Below are 12,250 nucleotides of genomic sequence, written 5' to 3' on the forward strand. Positions count from 1 at the left end.
CAAGCTAGAGTCAATTCCAAAGAAGGATCCTTTGTTAAAACAATACCCCCGAAAGACTGGCTTGTAGGCAAGCCTGTGGTACACTTCTTTGATTGATTTTTGATAGAGGTTAGCCTAGATAACTGGGGGAGATATTACTTCTGGAATGGTGGTTATGGGTGCTATAAGAAAGCAGGACAAGTAACATATAAAGGCAGACCTATCATAATTACTCCCAGCTTCTCAACATGGACTCTAAACGCTTGAAGGGTCTAGACAAATGTCTTACAGACTCTAAGAAACTACAGATACCAACCTAGACATGATACCCAGCAAAACTTTCAATCACTATAGATGGAAAAAAAAAACCAAGATATTCCAAGACAAAAACAAATTTAAACAACATCTATCCACCAATACAGCCTTACAGAAAATACTTGAAGAAAAACTCAAACCTTGGAGGTTAACTACACACAAGAAAATACAGAAAATAAATAATTCCATACCAGCAAAAACAGAACAAGGGAAGCTCACACAAATATACAAACACACACACACACACACACACACACACACACACACACACACACACACATTAACACCACCAACATCAAAATAAACAGGAATTAACAATCATTGGCCATTAATATCTCTCAACATCAAGGGTCTCAATTCCCCAACAAAAAGACATAGGCTAACAGAATGGATGCAAAACAGGATCCATCATTTTGCTGTATATAAGAAACATACCTCAGCAACAAAGATAGATACTACCCTCAGAGAAAAGGGCTAGAAAAAAAGTTTTCCAAGCAAGTGGACCAAGACACAAGGTGGAATAGCCATTCTAATAGCTAATAAAATAAACTTTCAACCAGAATAAAAAGAGATGGGTAATGACACTTCATATTCATCAAAGGAAAAATCCACCAAGATGACATCTCAATTCTGAACACGTATGCACCAAATGAAATGTAAGGGCATCCACATTCATAAAAGATACATTACAAAAGCTTAAGTGGCACATTGAACCCCACATATTAATAGTGGGAGACTTCAATACCCCATTCTCACCAATGGATAGGACATTGAGACAGAAACTAAACAGAAAAAAATAATGAAACTAACAGAGGTTAGAATCAAATGGGCCTAACAGGTATCTATAGGACTTTTCACCCAAACACAAAAGAATATACATTCTCAGCATCTCATAGAACTTTCTCTAAAATTGACCATATAGTTGGTCACAAAAAACCTCAACAGATATAAGAGAATTGAATTTTAACTCCTTGTATCTTGTCAGACCACCATGAATTAGAGCTGGACTTCAACAACAGAAACAACAGAAAGCTTACAAATTCAAGGGAACTAAACAACTTTCTAACCAATGATCACTGGGTCAGGGAAGAAATAAAGAAAGAAATTATAGACTTTCTAGAATTCAATGAAAATGGGGGCACAACATACCCAAACTTATGGGACACTATGAAACCAGTGCAAAGAGGAAAGTTCATAGCACTAAGTGCCCTCATAAAGAAATTAGAGTTCTTATACTAGCTATTTAAACAAAGAAAACAATACAAAGAATCAAGAAAACCAAGACCTGACTCTTTGAGAAAATCAAGATAGGCAAACCTTAGCCACACTCAAAATAGGTAGAGGGACAGGATTCAAATTATCAAAGTCAGAAATGAAAAGGGAGACAGAACAACAGACACCGAAGAAAGTCAAAGAATCATTAGGCCTAGCCACTCTGGAAATCAGTTTAGTGGTTACTCAAAAAATTGGACATAGTACTACCTGAGTACACACTAATACCACTCCTGGGCATATACCCAGAAGATGCTTCAACATGTAGTAAGGACACATGCTCCACTATTTCATAGCAGCCTCATTTATAGTAGCCAGAAGCTAGAAAGAACCCAGATGCCCCTCAACAGAGGAATGGATATAGAAAATGTGGTACATTTACACAATGCAGTACTATTCAGCTATTAAAAACAATGAATTTATGAAATTCTTGGGCAAATAGATGGATCTGGAGGATATCATCCTGAGTGAGGTAACCCAATCACAAAAGAACATACATGGTATGCACTCACTAATAAATTTGCCCAGAAGCTCGGAATACCCAAGATACAATTCACAAACCACATGAAACTCAAGAAGAAGGAAGACCAAAGTGTGGATACTTTGATCCTTCTTAGAAGGAGGAACAAAATACCCATGGAATGAGACACAGAGACAAAGTGTGGAGCAGAGACTGAAGGAAAGGCCATCCAGAGACTGCCCCACCTAGGGATCCATCCCGTATACAATCACAAACACTTTTGTGGATGCCAACAAGTGCTTGCTGACAGAAGCCTGTTGTCTCCTAAGAGACTCCACCAGTGCCTGACAAATGCAGAGGTGGATGCTCACAGCTTACCATTGGACTGAGCACAGGGTCTCCAGTGAGGGAGTTAGAAAAAGGACCCAAGGAGCTGAAGGGGTTAGCAGCCCCATAGGAGTAACAACAAATGAACTAACCAGAACCCCCAGAGCTCCCAGGGACTAAACCACCAAGCAAAGAGTACACATGGTGAGACTCATGGCTCCAGCTGCCTATGTGGCAGAGGATGGCCTAGTCGGTCATCAATGGGAGGAGAGGCCCTTTGTCCTGTGAAGGCTCTAAGCCCCAGTGTAGGGAAATGCCAGGGCCAGGAAGCAGGAGTAGGCAGGTTGGTGAGCAGGGGGAGGAAGGGAAAGGGGGTTTTCAGAGGGGAAAACAGGAAAGAGGATACCATTTGATATGTAAATAAAGAAGATATCGAATAACAAAATGTCAAAAAAGAATCATTAGGTCTTACTTCAATAGCCTGTACTTCACAAAATCTAAAAAATCTAAAAGCCCAGGGCCAGATGGTTTTAGTGCAAAATTCTACCAGATATTTAAAGAACTAATTCCCATACTACTCAAACTATTGCACAAAATAGAAACAGAAGGAACATGGCCAAACTCATTCTATGAAGTCAGTTACCTTGATACCTAAAGCACACAAAGACTCAACAGAGAAAGAGAATCTTAGACCAGTTTTCCTTATGAACAGTAATGCAAGAGTACTCAATAAAACACACACAAACCGAATCCAAGAACATACTAAAAAACGTCACCCAACATGATCAAATAGGCTTGATCCCAGGGATAGAGGGATGATTCAATATATGAAAATCCATCAACATAATCCACCATATAAGCAAACTGAAAGCCAAAAAAAACACATGATTTTCCCATTGCATGCTGAAAAAGCCATTGGCAAAATCCAATGTTCTTTCGTGTTAAAAGTCTTGGAGACATCAGGGATTCAAAGTCCATACCTAAACATAATAAAAGCAATATTTTGCAAACTAATAGCCATATAAAATCAAATGGAGACAAACTTAAAGCAATTCCACTAAAATCAGGGACAGGACAAGGCTGCCCACTCTATCCATATGTATTCAACATAGTACTTGAAGTAATAGTTAGAGCAATAATATAACTTAAGGATGACAAGGGGATGCAAACTGGAAAGGAAGAAGTCAAAGTATGGGTATTTGAAGATGATAGTATATAGAAGTGACCCCAAAAATTCTACTAGAGAACTCTTATAGCTGATAAATACCTTCAGCAAAGTGACTGGATACAAAAATCAACTAAGAAAAATCAGTCTGTCAGGAGCCATCTACAAAAGGCTAAAGACTAGCAGGTGATCTTCTAGAGATGGTTTCACTGTGGACTGTAATGAGTGAACCCTTGCAGGCAAGGGTCAAGGAATGACATTTTCAGGTTTTGATTCCTGCTACTGGTATGATTTTCTGGTCAATATTAAATTAATGTATAATCCCTAGTCATTATTCCACTCTAGTGGGCAGGTTTTCTGCAGATCAGTGAAGATGTACTGTCTTTTAGTGACGCTATACAGACAAATAGATGATTTTTTAATTCCTAATGACGATTCTATAAGAGTCTCTATAATTATACAAGTAATTATTAAGGCCTTTATAATAGGTTTATTATATACACATGTATATTACTATTAAAGCCTTTTCTAATATGAACAATGCAATTAGAACTCTGCCAGTCTTCATGAGTCATGAGTTAATTGCCTCTAAGATACAAAGTATGTATTTACAACTTAGAATATTTTCCTTAGAGCTATAAAACAATTAACCAAAGGTCATAAAAGAGAATTAATGAATTATTGTAGGTGTAAGGACAGAAGATACTGTCTGGAGTTATGTATACAAAAATTCATCATTAACTTAGACATGAGAATTACAGTTTTTAACTTTCAATGATCCTGTGGAGCTAGTGACAGAGAATAAATGTCTAGTTACATAACAACCCATAATAGAGACACCTGTAAACATCTCTGTTGTAAACTTCTTACTCAGTTTATGATCTGATTTTATGTTTAAACCTGTGGTGAACTTTTGAAATAGATATACCATGTAGTCATGCGTTCTCAGAAAATGTGTAAAGAAGTGAAGCAAAAAGAAGAACAGCACCAGGTTAGAGTTTTAGAAATTAAGAGAATAGAGGAGTTTAAATATTAAGAGGGCAGATGTCAGAACATATAGTCTGATATGGTCTTTTCTTCCTTTTTACTTTCTCTTAGAAATAAATTAGAGTCACGCCAAGGTATTTTATATTATTTGTGACTATTGAGAAGGGTGTTGTTTCCCTAATTTCTTTCTCAGCCTGTTTATCCTTTGTGTACAGAAAGGTCATTGACTTGTTTGAGTTAATTTTATATCCAGCCACTTCACTGAAGCTGTTTATCAGGCTTAGGAGTTCTCTGGGGGAATTTTTAGGGTCACTTACATATACTATCATATCATCTACAAAAAGTGATATTTTGACTTCTTCCTTTCCAATTTGTATCCCCTTGATCTCCTTTTGTTGTCAAATTGCTCTGGCTAGGACTTCAAGTACAATGTTGAATAGGTAGGGAGAAAGTGGGCAGCCTTGTCTAGTCCCTGATTTAGTGGGCTTGCTTCCAGCTTCTCACCATTTACTTTGATGTCGGCTACTGGTTTGCTGTAGATTGCTTTTATCATGTTTAGGTATGGGCCTTGAATTCCTGATCTTTCCAAGACTTTTATCATAAATGGGTGTTGGATTTTGTCAAATGCTTTCTCCGCATCTAATGAGATGATCATGTGGTTTTTGTCTTTGAGTTTGTTTATATACTGGATTACGTTGATGGATTTCCATATATTGAACCATCCCTGCATCCCTGGGATGAAACCTACTTGGTCAGGATGAATGATTGTAACGAATTAGAAAGGGCAATCTGCAAATTCATCTGGAATAACAAAAAACCTAAGATAGCAAAAACTCTTCTCAAGGATAAAAGAACCTCTGGTAGAATCACCATGCCTGACCTAAAGCTGTACTACAGAGCAATTGTGATTAAAAACTGCATGGTACTGGTATAGCGACAGACAAGTAGACCAATGGAATAGAATTGAAGACCCAGAAATGAACCCACACACCTATGGTCACTTGATCTTTGACAAGGGAGCAAAAACCATCCAGTGGAAAAAAGACAGTATTTTCAACAAATGGTGCTGGCACAACTGGCAGTTATCATGTAGAATAATGTGAATTGATCCATTCTTATCTCCTTATACTAAGGTCAAATCTAAGTGGATTAAGAAACTCCATATAAAACCAGAGACAGTGAAACTTATAGAGGAGAAAGTAGGGAAAAGCCTTCAAGATATGGGTACAGGGGAAAAATTCCTGAATAGAACAGCAATGGCTTGTGCTGTAAGATCGAGAATTGATAAATGGGACCTCATAAAACTGCAAAGCTTCTGTAAGGCAAAAGACACCGTCAATAAGACAAAAAGGCCACCAACAGAGTGGGAAAGGATCTTTACCTACCCTAAATCAGATAGGGGACTAATATCCAATATATATAAAGAACTCAAGAAGGTGGGCTCCAGAAAATCAAATAACCCCATGAAAAAAATGGGGCTCAGAGCTAAACAAAGAATTCTCACCTGATTAATACGGAAAGGCTGAGAAGCACCTGAAAAAATGTTCAACATCCTTAATCATCAGGGAAATGCAAATCAGAACAACCCTGAGATTCCATCTCACACCAGTCAGAATGGCTAAGATCAAAAATTCATGTGACACCAGATGCTGGTGAGGATGTGGAGAAAGAGGAACACTCCTCCATTTGTTGCTGGGATTGCAAGCTTGTACAACCACTCTGGAAATCAGTCTGGCGGTTCCTCAGAAAATTGAACATAGTACTACCGGGTGATCCTGCAATACCTCTCCTAGGCATATATCCAGAAGATGTTCCAACCGGTAAGAAGGACACATGCTCCACTATGTACATAGCAGCCTTATTTATAATAGCCAGAAGCTGGAAAGAACACAGATGCCCCTCAACAGAGGAATGGATACAGAAAATGTGGTACATTTACACAATGGAGTACTACTCAGCTATTAAAAAATGAATTTATGAAATTCCTAGGCAAATGGATGGACCTGGAGGGCATCATCCTGAGTGAGGTAACCCAATCACAAAAGAACTCACATGATATGTCCTCACTGATAAGTGGATATTAGCCCAGAAACTTAGAATACTCAAGATATAAGATACAATTTGCTAAACACATGAAACTCAAGAAGAACAAAGACCAAAGTGTGGACACTTTGCCCCTTCTTAGAATTGGGAACAAAACACCCATGGAAGGAGTTACAGAGACACAGTTTGGAGCTGAGATGAAAGGATGGACCATCTAGAGACTGCCATATCCGGGCATCCATCCCATAATCAGCCTCCAAACGCTGACACCATTGCATACACTAGCAAGATTTTGCTGAAAGGACCCAGATATAGCTGTTTCTTGTGAGACTATGCCGGGGTCTAGCAAACACAGAATTGGATGGTCACAGTCAGCTATTGGATGGATCACAGGGCCCCCAATGGAGGAGCTAGAGAAAGTAACCAAGGAGCTAAAGGGATCTGCAACCCTATAGGTGGAACAACATTATGAACTAACCAGTACCTCTCGGAGCTCGTGTCTCTAGCTGCATATGTATCAGAAGATGGCCTAGTCGGCCATCAGTGTGAAGAGAGGCTCATTGGTCTTGCAAACTTTATATGCCCCAGTACAGGAGAAGGCCAGGGCCAAGAAGTGGGAGTGGGTGGGTGGGGGAGCGGATGGGGGACATTTGGGAGAGCATTGGAAATGTAAATGAAATAAATACCTAATTAAAAAATAGTAAAAAAAAACAAAGGAATAAATAAATTAGAATCTTTGTTTTTAAGTGTCTCTTTTCTTCCTGGGGAGCAACTTTTGTCGAGCTGACAAGTTAACCTCTCAGCCTGAGTACCCAGCACAGGGGAGGACCTGTGCAGGAGAGAGCAAAGGGCCACTTTATTTACCCATCCTCCCCCTCTTATGCTGCAGGTGTTAATATGCTCAGAGGCCTGCAGCTTCTGACTTCAGAGTAAATTGGAAATTCAGACAGGTAAAGTAGCTTCCAGCATCAAAGTAATTTAGAGTAAAGACAGGTAAATAATTATAGATAGCAACTTTAATCTCCCACAAGACCAAGTCCTGCCCCCCTCAAAGACACTCATTCCCCTCAGCTATGAGAGAACCAGCGCTCTGGAGCTCGTCACCACTGAGAGGACCTCCTTTATACAAATGACAAACAGGCTAAGAAAGAAATTAGGGACACAACATGTTTTGCAAAAGCCACAAATAACATAAAATATCATGCTGTAACTCTAACCAAGCAAGGGAAGGACCTGTATGACAAGATTTTGAAGTCTCTGAGAAAGAAATTGAGGAAGATAACAGAAAATGGAAAGTTCTCTCTTGCTCATTGATCAGTAGGATTAACATAGTAAAAAATGGTCATCTTACCAAAAACAGTTTGTAGATTTATGTAATTCCCATAAAAATTCTTTACAGACCTTCAAAGAGCAATTTTCAACCTCATATGTGAAAACAAAACCCCAAGATACCTACAATAATCCTGTGTAGTAAAAGAACTTCTGGAGGTATCATCATTTCTGACTTCAAGTTGTACTACAGAGCAATAGTGATAAAACCAACCTCATGGTACTGGCATAAAAACAGACAGGTTGATCAATGGAATAGAATTGAAGACCCATAAATAAACCCACACATCTACGGACACAAAGAAGCCAAATACATACAGTGGAAAAGGGAGACAATCTTCAACAAATAATTGGTGCTGTTCTACCTGTATGACTGCATGTAGAAGAATAAAAATAGACCCATATCTATCACTCTGCACAAAATTCAAGTCTAAGTGGATTAAAGACCTCAACATAACATTGGACAGACTAAACATAATAGAAGAGAAAGTGGGGGACTGCCTTGAACTCATTGGCACAGGAAACAAATTCCTGATTTACCAATAGCTGAGGCACTAAGATCAACAATTAATAAATGGGACCTCATTAAACTGAAAAGCTTCTTTCTGTAAGGCAAAGGACACTGCCAGTAAGACAAAACTGTAGCCTACAGAATGAGAAAAGGAAAGATCTTCACCAACCTTACATCTGACATAGGACTGCTATCATTCATGTGTGTCTGTGTGTGTGTGTGTGTGTGTGTGTGTGTTATACTCAAGAAATTAGACACAGATAATCCAATTTTAAAAGTGGAGCACAAAGCTAAAAAGAAAATTCTTGACAGAAGAATCTCTAATGGCTGAGAAGCACTTAAAGAAATGTTCAAAGTCCTTAGCCATCAGGGAAATGCATACCAAAATGATCATGAGATTATATCTTATACCCATCAGAATGGCTAAGGTTAAAAATGGCTCAAGGGACAGAACATGCAAGTACTTGGAAGAGGGAGAACACTCCTCCATTGCTGGTGAGAGTACAAACTGGTATAACTACTTTGGAAATCAATTTGGCTGTTTCTCAGAAAATTGGGAATAATTCTACCCCACTACCAAACTATAGCACTCTTGGGCATATACCCAAAAGATGCCCTATTATATATACCACAAAGATTCTTAAGTATGTTCATAGCTGCTTTATTATAATAGTGTGAAACTGGAAACAACCAGATGTCACTGAAGTGAAGAATGGATACAGAAAATGTGGTTCATTTACACAATGGAATACTATTCAGCTATTAAAAACAAAAACATGAAATTTGCAGGCCAATGGATGAAACTAGAAACTAGCATTCTGAGTGAGATAACTCAAATCCAGAAAGATACACGTGGTTTGTATTCACCTATACTTGGACATTAGCCAAAAAGTACAGGATAGCCACAGTATAATTAACAGATCCAAAGAAACTAAGTAATAAGGAGAGCAGGCCTATGGGAGGATGTGTGCATTTCACTTAAAAGGGGAAACAAAGTAGTCATTGAAGGTGGATGGATGGAGGGAACTGGGTGGGAGAAGGGGTGAGGAGGGGAGCAGGTATGGGGGTCAGATGTAAGGAGAGGGGGTGTTGGAGAGGGAAAGGCAAACAATGGAGTAGCTAGAGACCTGGGATGGGGGAGGTTCCAGGGAGTCTATGAGCGGTGACCTTAGCTGAGACTCCTATCAGCGGGGATATGGAGACTGAAGTGACCACCTCCTGTAGGTTCGAAAGCATGCATGGGCTTTTTTTCTCCCCTTTCCTTCCCTTTCCATTCAGTTCCTTCTAGTTTCTCCCTTTCCTTTCCTGTGGTTCTAGGGATGGCATCCAGGTCCCCACAATAAGCCACTCAAGTATTCTATCATCAACCTGTGTCCCAAAGTCCTCTGAAACACTTTTATTTAGAAACGTCACAAAAAAGTAACTATATAGTTTCTCTTTAAAACTCTAAAGACTAACCCAGAAATAAGTGCTTGCAGACAGGAACCTGACACAGCTGTCCCCTAAGAGGCTCTGCCAGAGCCTGACAAATACAGATGTGGATGCTCACAGCCAACCATTGGACTGAGTGTGGGGACCCCAGTGGAGGAGTTAAGGGAAGAACTGAAGGAGATAAAGGAGTTTGCAACCCCATAGGAAGAACAACAATACCAACCACCATATACTCCAGAGCTCCCAAGGACTAAATGACTAACCAAAGAGTACATACACATGGAGGAGCTCATTGCTCCTGCCGAATATATAGCAGAGGATGACCTTATCTGGCATCAATGGGAGGAGAAGCCCTTGGTCCTGTGAAGGTTCAATGCCCCAACATGGGGAATGCTAGGGCAGTGAGGTGGGAGTAGGTGGGTGGGTAGGGGAGCACCCTCATAGAAGCAGGGTAGAGGGGGGTTGGGATAGGGGGTTTGTGTGGAAAGGAAACCAGGAAGGGAGATAACACTAGAAATGTAAATAAATAAAATAGCCAATAAAAAAGAATAAAAATAAATAAATTTTAAAAAAGAAAAACACATGTAATAAAACTGAAACAATTAAAAAAATAAAATGTTTAATCATATTGAACATTTTTAAAGGGAATTATCAAGAACACTAAAGAAATGCCATTATCTACCAAAAGATTTTAAATTAAAGTAGGCCAGTTGTAAGTTAAGGGGCATTAAAACTGAAAAGATTTTTAGCAAAAGTTTTCATTTACAAACAAGTACACAGGACCCTAGAGATGGCCCAGTGGTTAAGAGCGGCTGCTACTTTCCTACAGGGTCCAAGTTGTGCTCCCAACATCCACACTGAGTGGCTGAGAACTCCAGCTGCAAGTGATGTGACACCCCCTTCTGTTTTCCATGGGCACATGTACATTATTTGTACACATATATGCACACACACACATGCACATAAATAAAAAATAAATCTTTAAAAACATATTCATAACCTCATTTAAAATCCAGTATTTTAGTAGAGCGTTTATCCCCACAAATCCTGCATTGGCTCTCATAACTTTTGCTTCCATCAGGCTCCAAAGGAACTCTTCTTTGTCCAGTTTTTTTTTTTTTTTTAAATAGCAGCATTTCTAAGCTAGCAAGCCAATTGCTTTAAAATGAATTTTGTAAATACAATCAACAGATGTCCACAGTGTACCATCCACCTTAATGGATCATCCACCTTAAGGGAATTTCCCCATGACATAAGACCAAGGCTTACAATGGCCTCTAGTGTTTACTGTGATTGACAGCCACTGTGGGACCTTCCTAACAGCAGATTGTTGTTGCCATAGACAACTGCTACAGCTCATCTACTTTAAAAACATTTTGTTACCCACTTATGGAATTTGAAGTGTTGTCTTAAATTCTGGGTAAATTTTTATCATTAGATGACCATTGGCTGTTGAATATTGACAATATTAAATGACAATGACTGTTACGAGGCAATGTTTTATTTTCCTTAGAAACTAGAGCCCTAGGTTCAAACAGGGATGGGTCAACAGGAATTACCCATCATCCTGGACTCAGCACAACTGAAAACCCTGTTTCTGCCTGCATCAGCACGTGTATCCTTAAGTCTTAGCTGATTATCCAATCATAGTCCCAACACAGGAGATGGTCACTGTGATTAACAGTGATTAATGCTAGCTGCAACCAGATCTTTAACATTTCTTTCATTCACATTAAAAGAACACAAAGAAATGAAAACTTAAAAAGAGCCAAAATACTGTGACTTCGCTATTATATACAGAGAATTGGACCCTGTGGAAGGGTTTCCAGCCTGTCCTCCCCCCCACCCCACTTCTGTCCCTGCACACACACACACACACACACACACACACACACACACACACACACACGTTCATTTAAACAAGACAGCGCTTGAAATACTCTGTGACTTCCTAATGTGCTGGAGCTATTTCGAAATGATTATAACATAAATAGAAGCAGAGACATTGACTTCACTAAACTTCCTTTTAAGGACAGCCGTGATTTTGAGCGTTATAAAGCAGCAAATATTGAGAGCATTGCCAAGGCACCCAAGAGGAATCAGAGAAGTAAGAGATTGGTAAGCTTCAGCCCGTCCCCCTCCCTTTTCTGCTTCCTTTTCTCAGGTTCTAAGAGTGGTAATAGTTTTTTTTTTTTTTTTTCCCTAGAAGGTGTCTAGTAAATGTTAATCTGTATTAACAAGCTAATTCAAGTTCAGCTGTCAAAATCATGAAGAGGATAAACAGACACTGAAAACTATTAGTTGTGGCTCAGAAAATTATCAAATGTGCCTTTCCATGCTATAAACTCAATCACTTAATTGTTTGAAAGAGTTAACTGGCAACGAGGGAGCTATGACTCTCTGTCTATTTATGCCCCTGCCCACAGGGCAT

The 12,250-nt window shown here is 39.2% G+C and overlaps 1 protein-coding gene across 21 annotated transcripts in view; it reads right to left on the reverse strand.

Moving 5' to 3' along the window:
- The window catches only part of Syne1 (spectrin repeat containing, nuclear envelope 1), a 530,501-nt gene that overhangs the window by 256,458 nt on the left and 261,793 nt on the right, over positions 1–12,250 (reverse strand). The gene's annotated exons all lie outside the window — the stretch shown is intronic.

The sequence above is a fragment of the Mus musculus genome, chromosome 10 (genome assembly GCF_000001635.26).
Source record: "Mus musculus strain C57BL/6J chromosome 10, GRCm38.p6 C57BL/6J".
Lineage (NCBI taxonomy): Eukaryota > Metazoa > Chordata > Mammalia > Rodentia > Muridae > Mus > Mus musculus.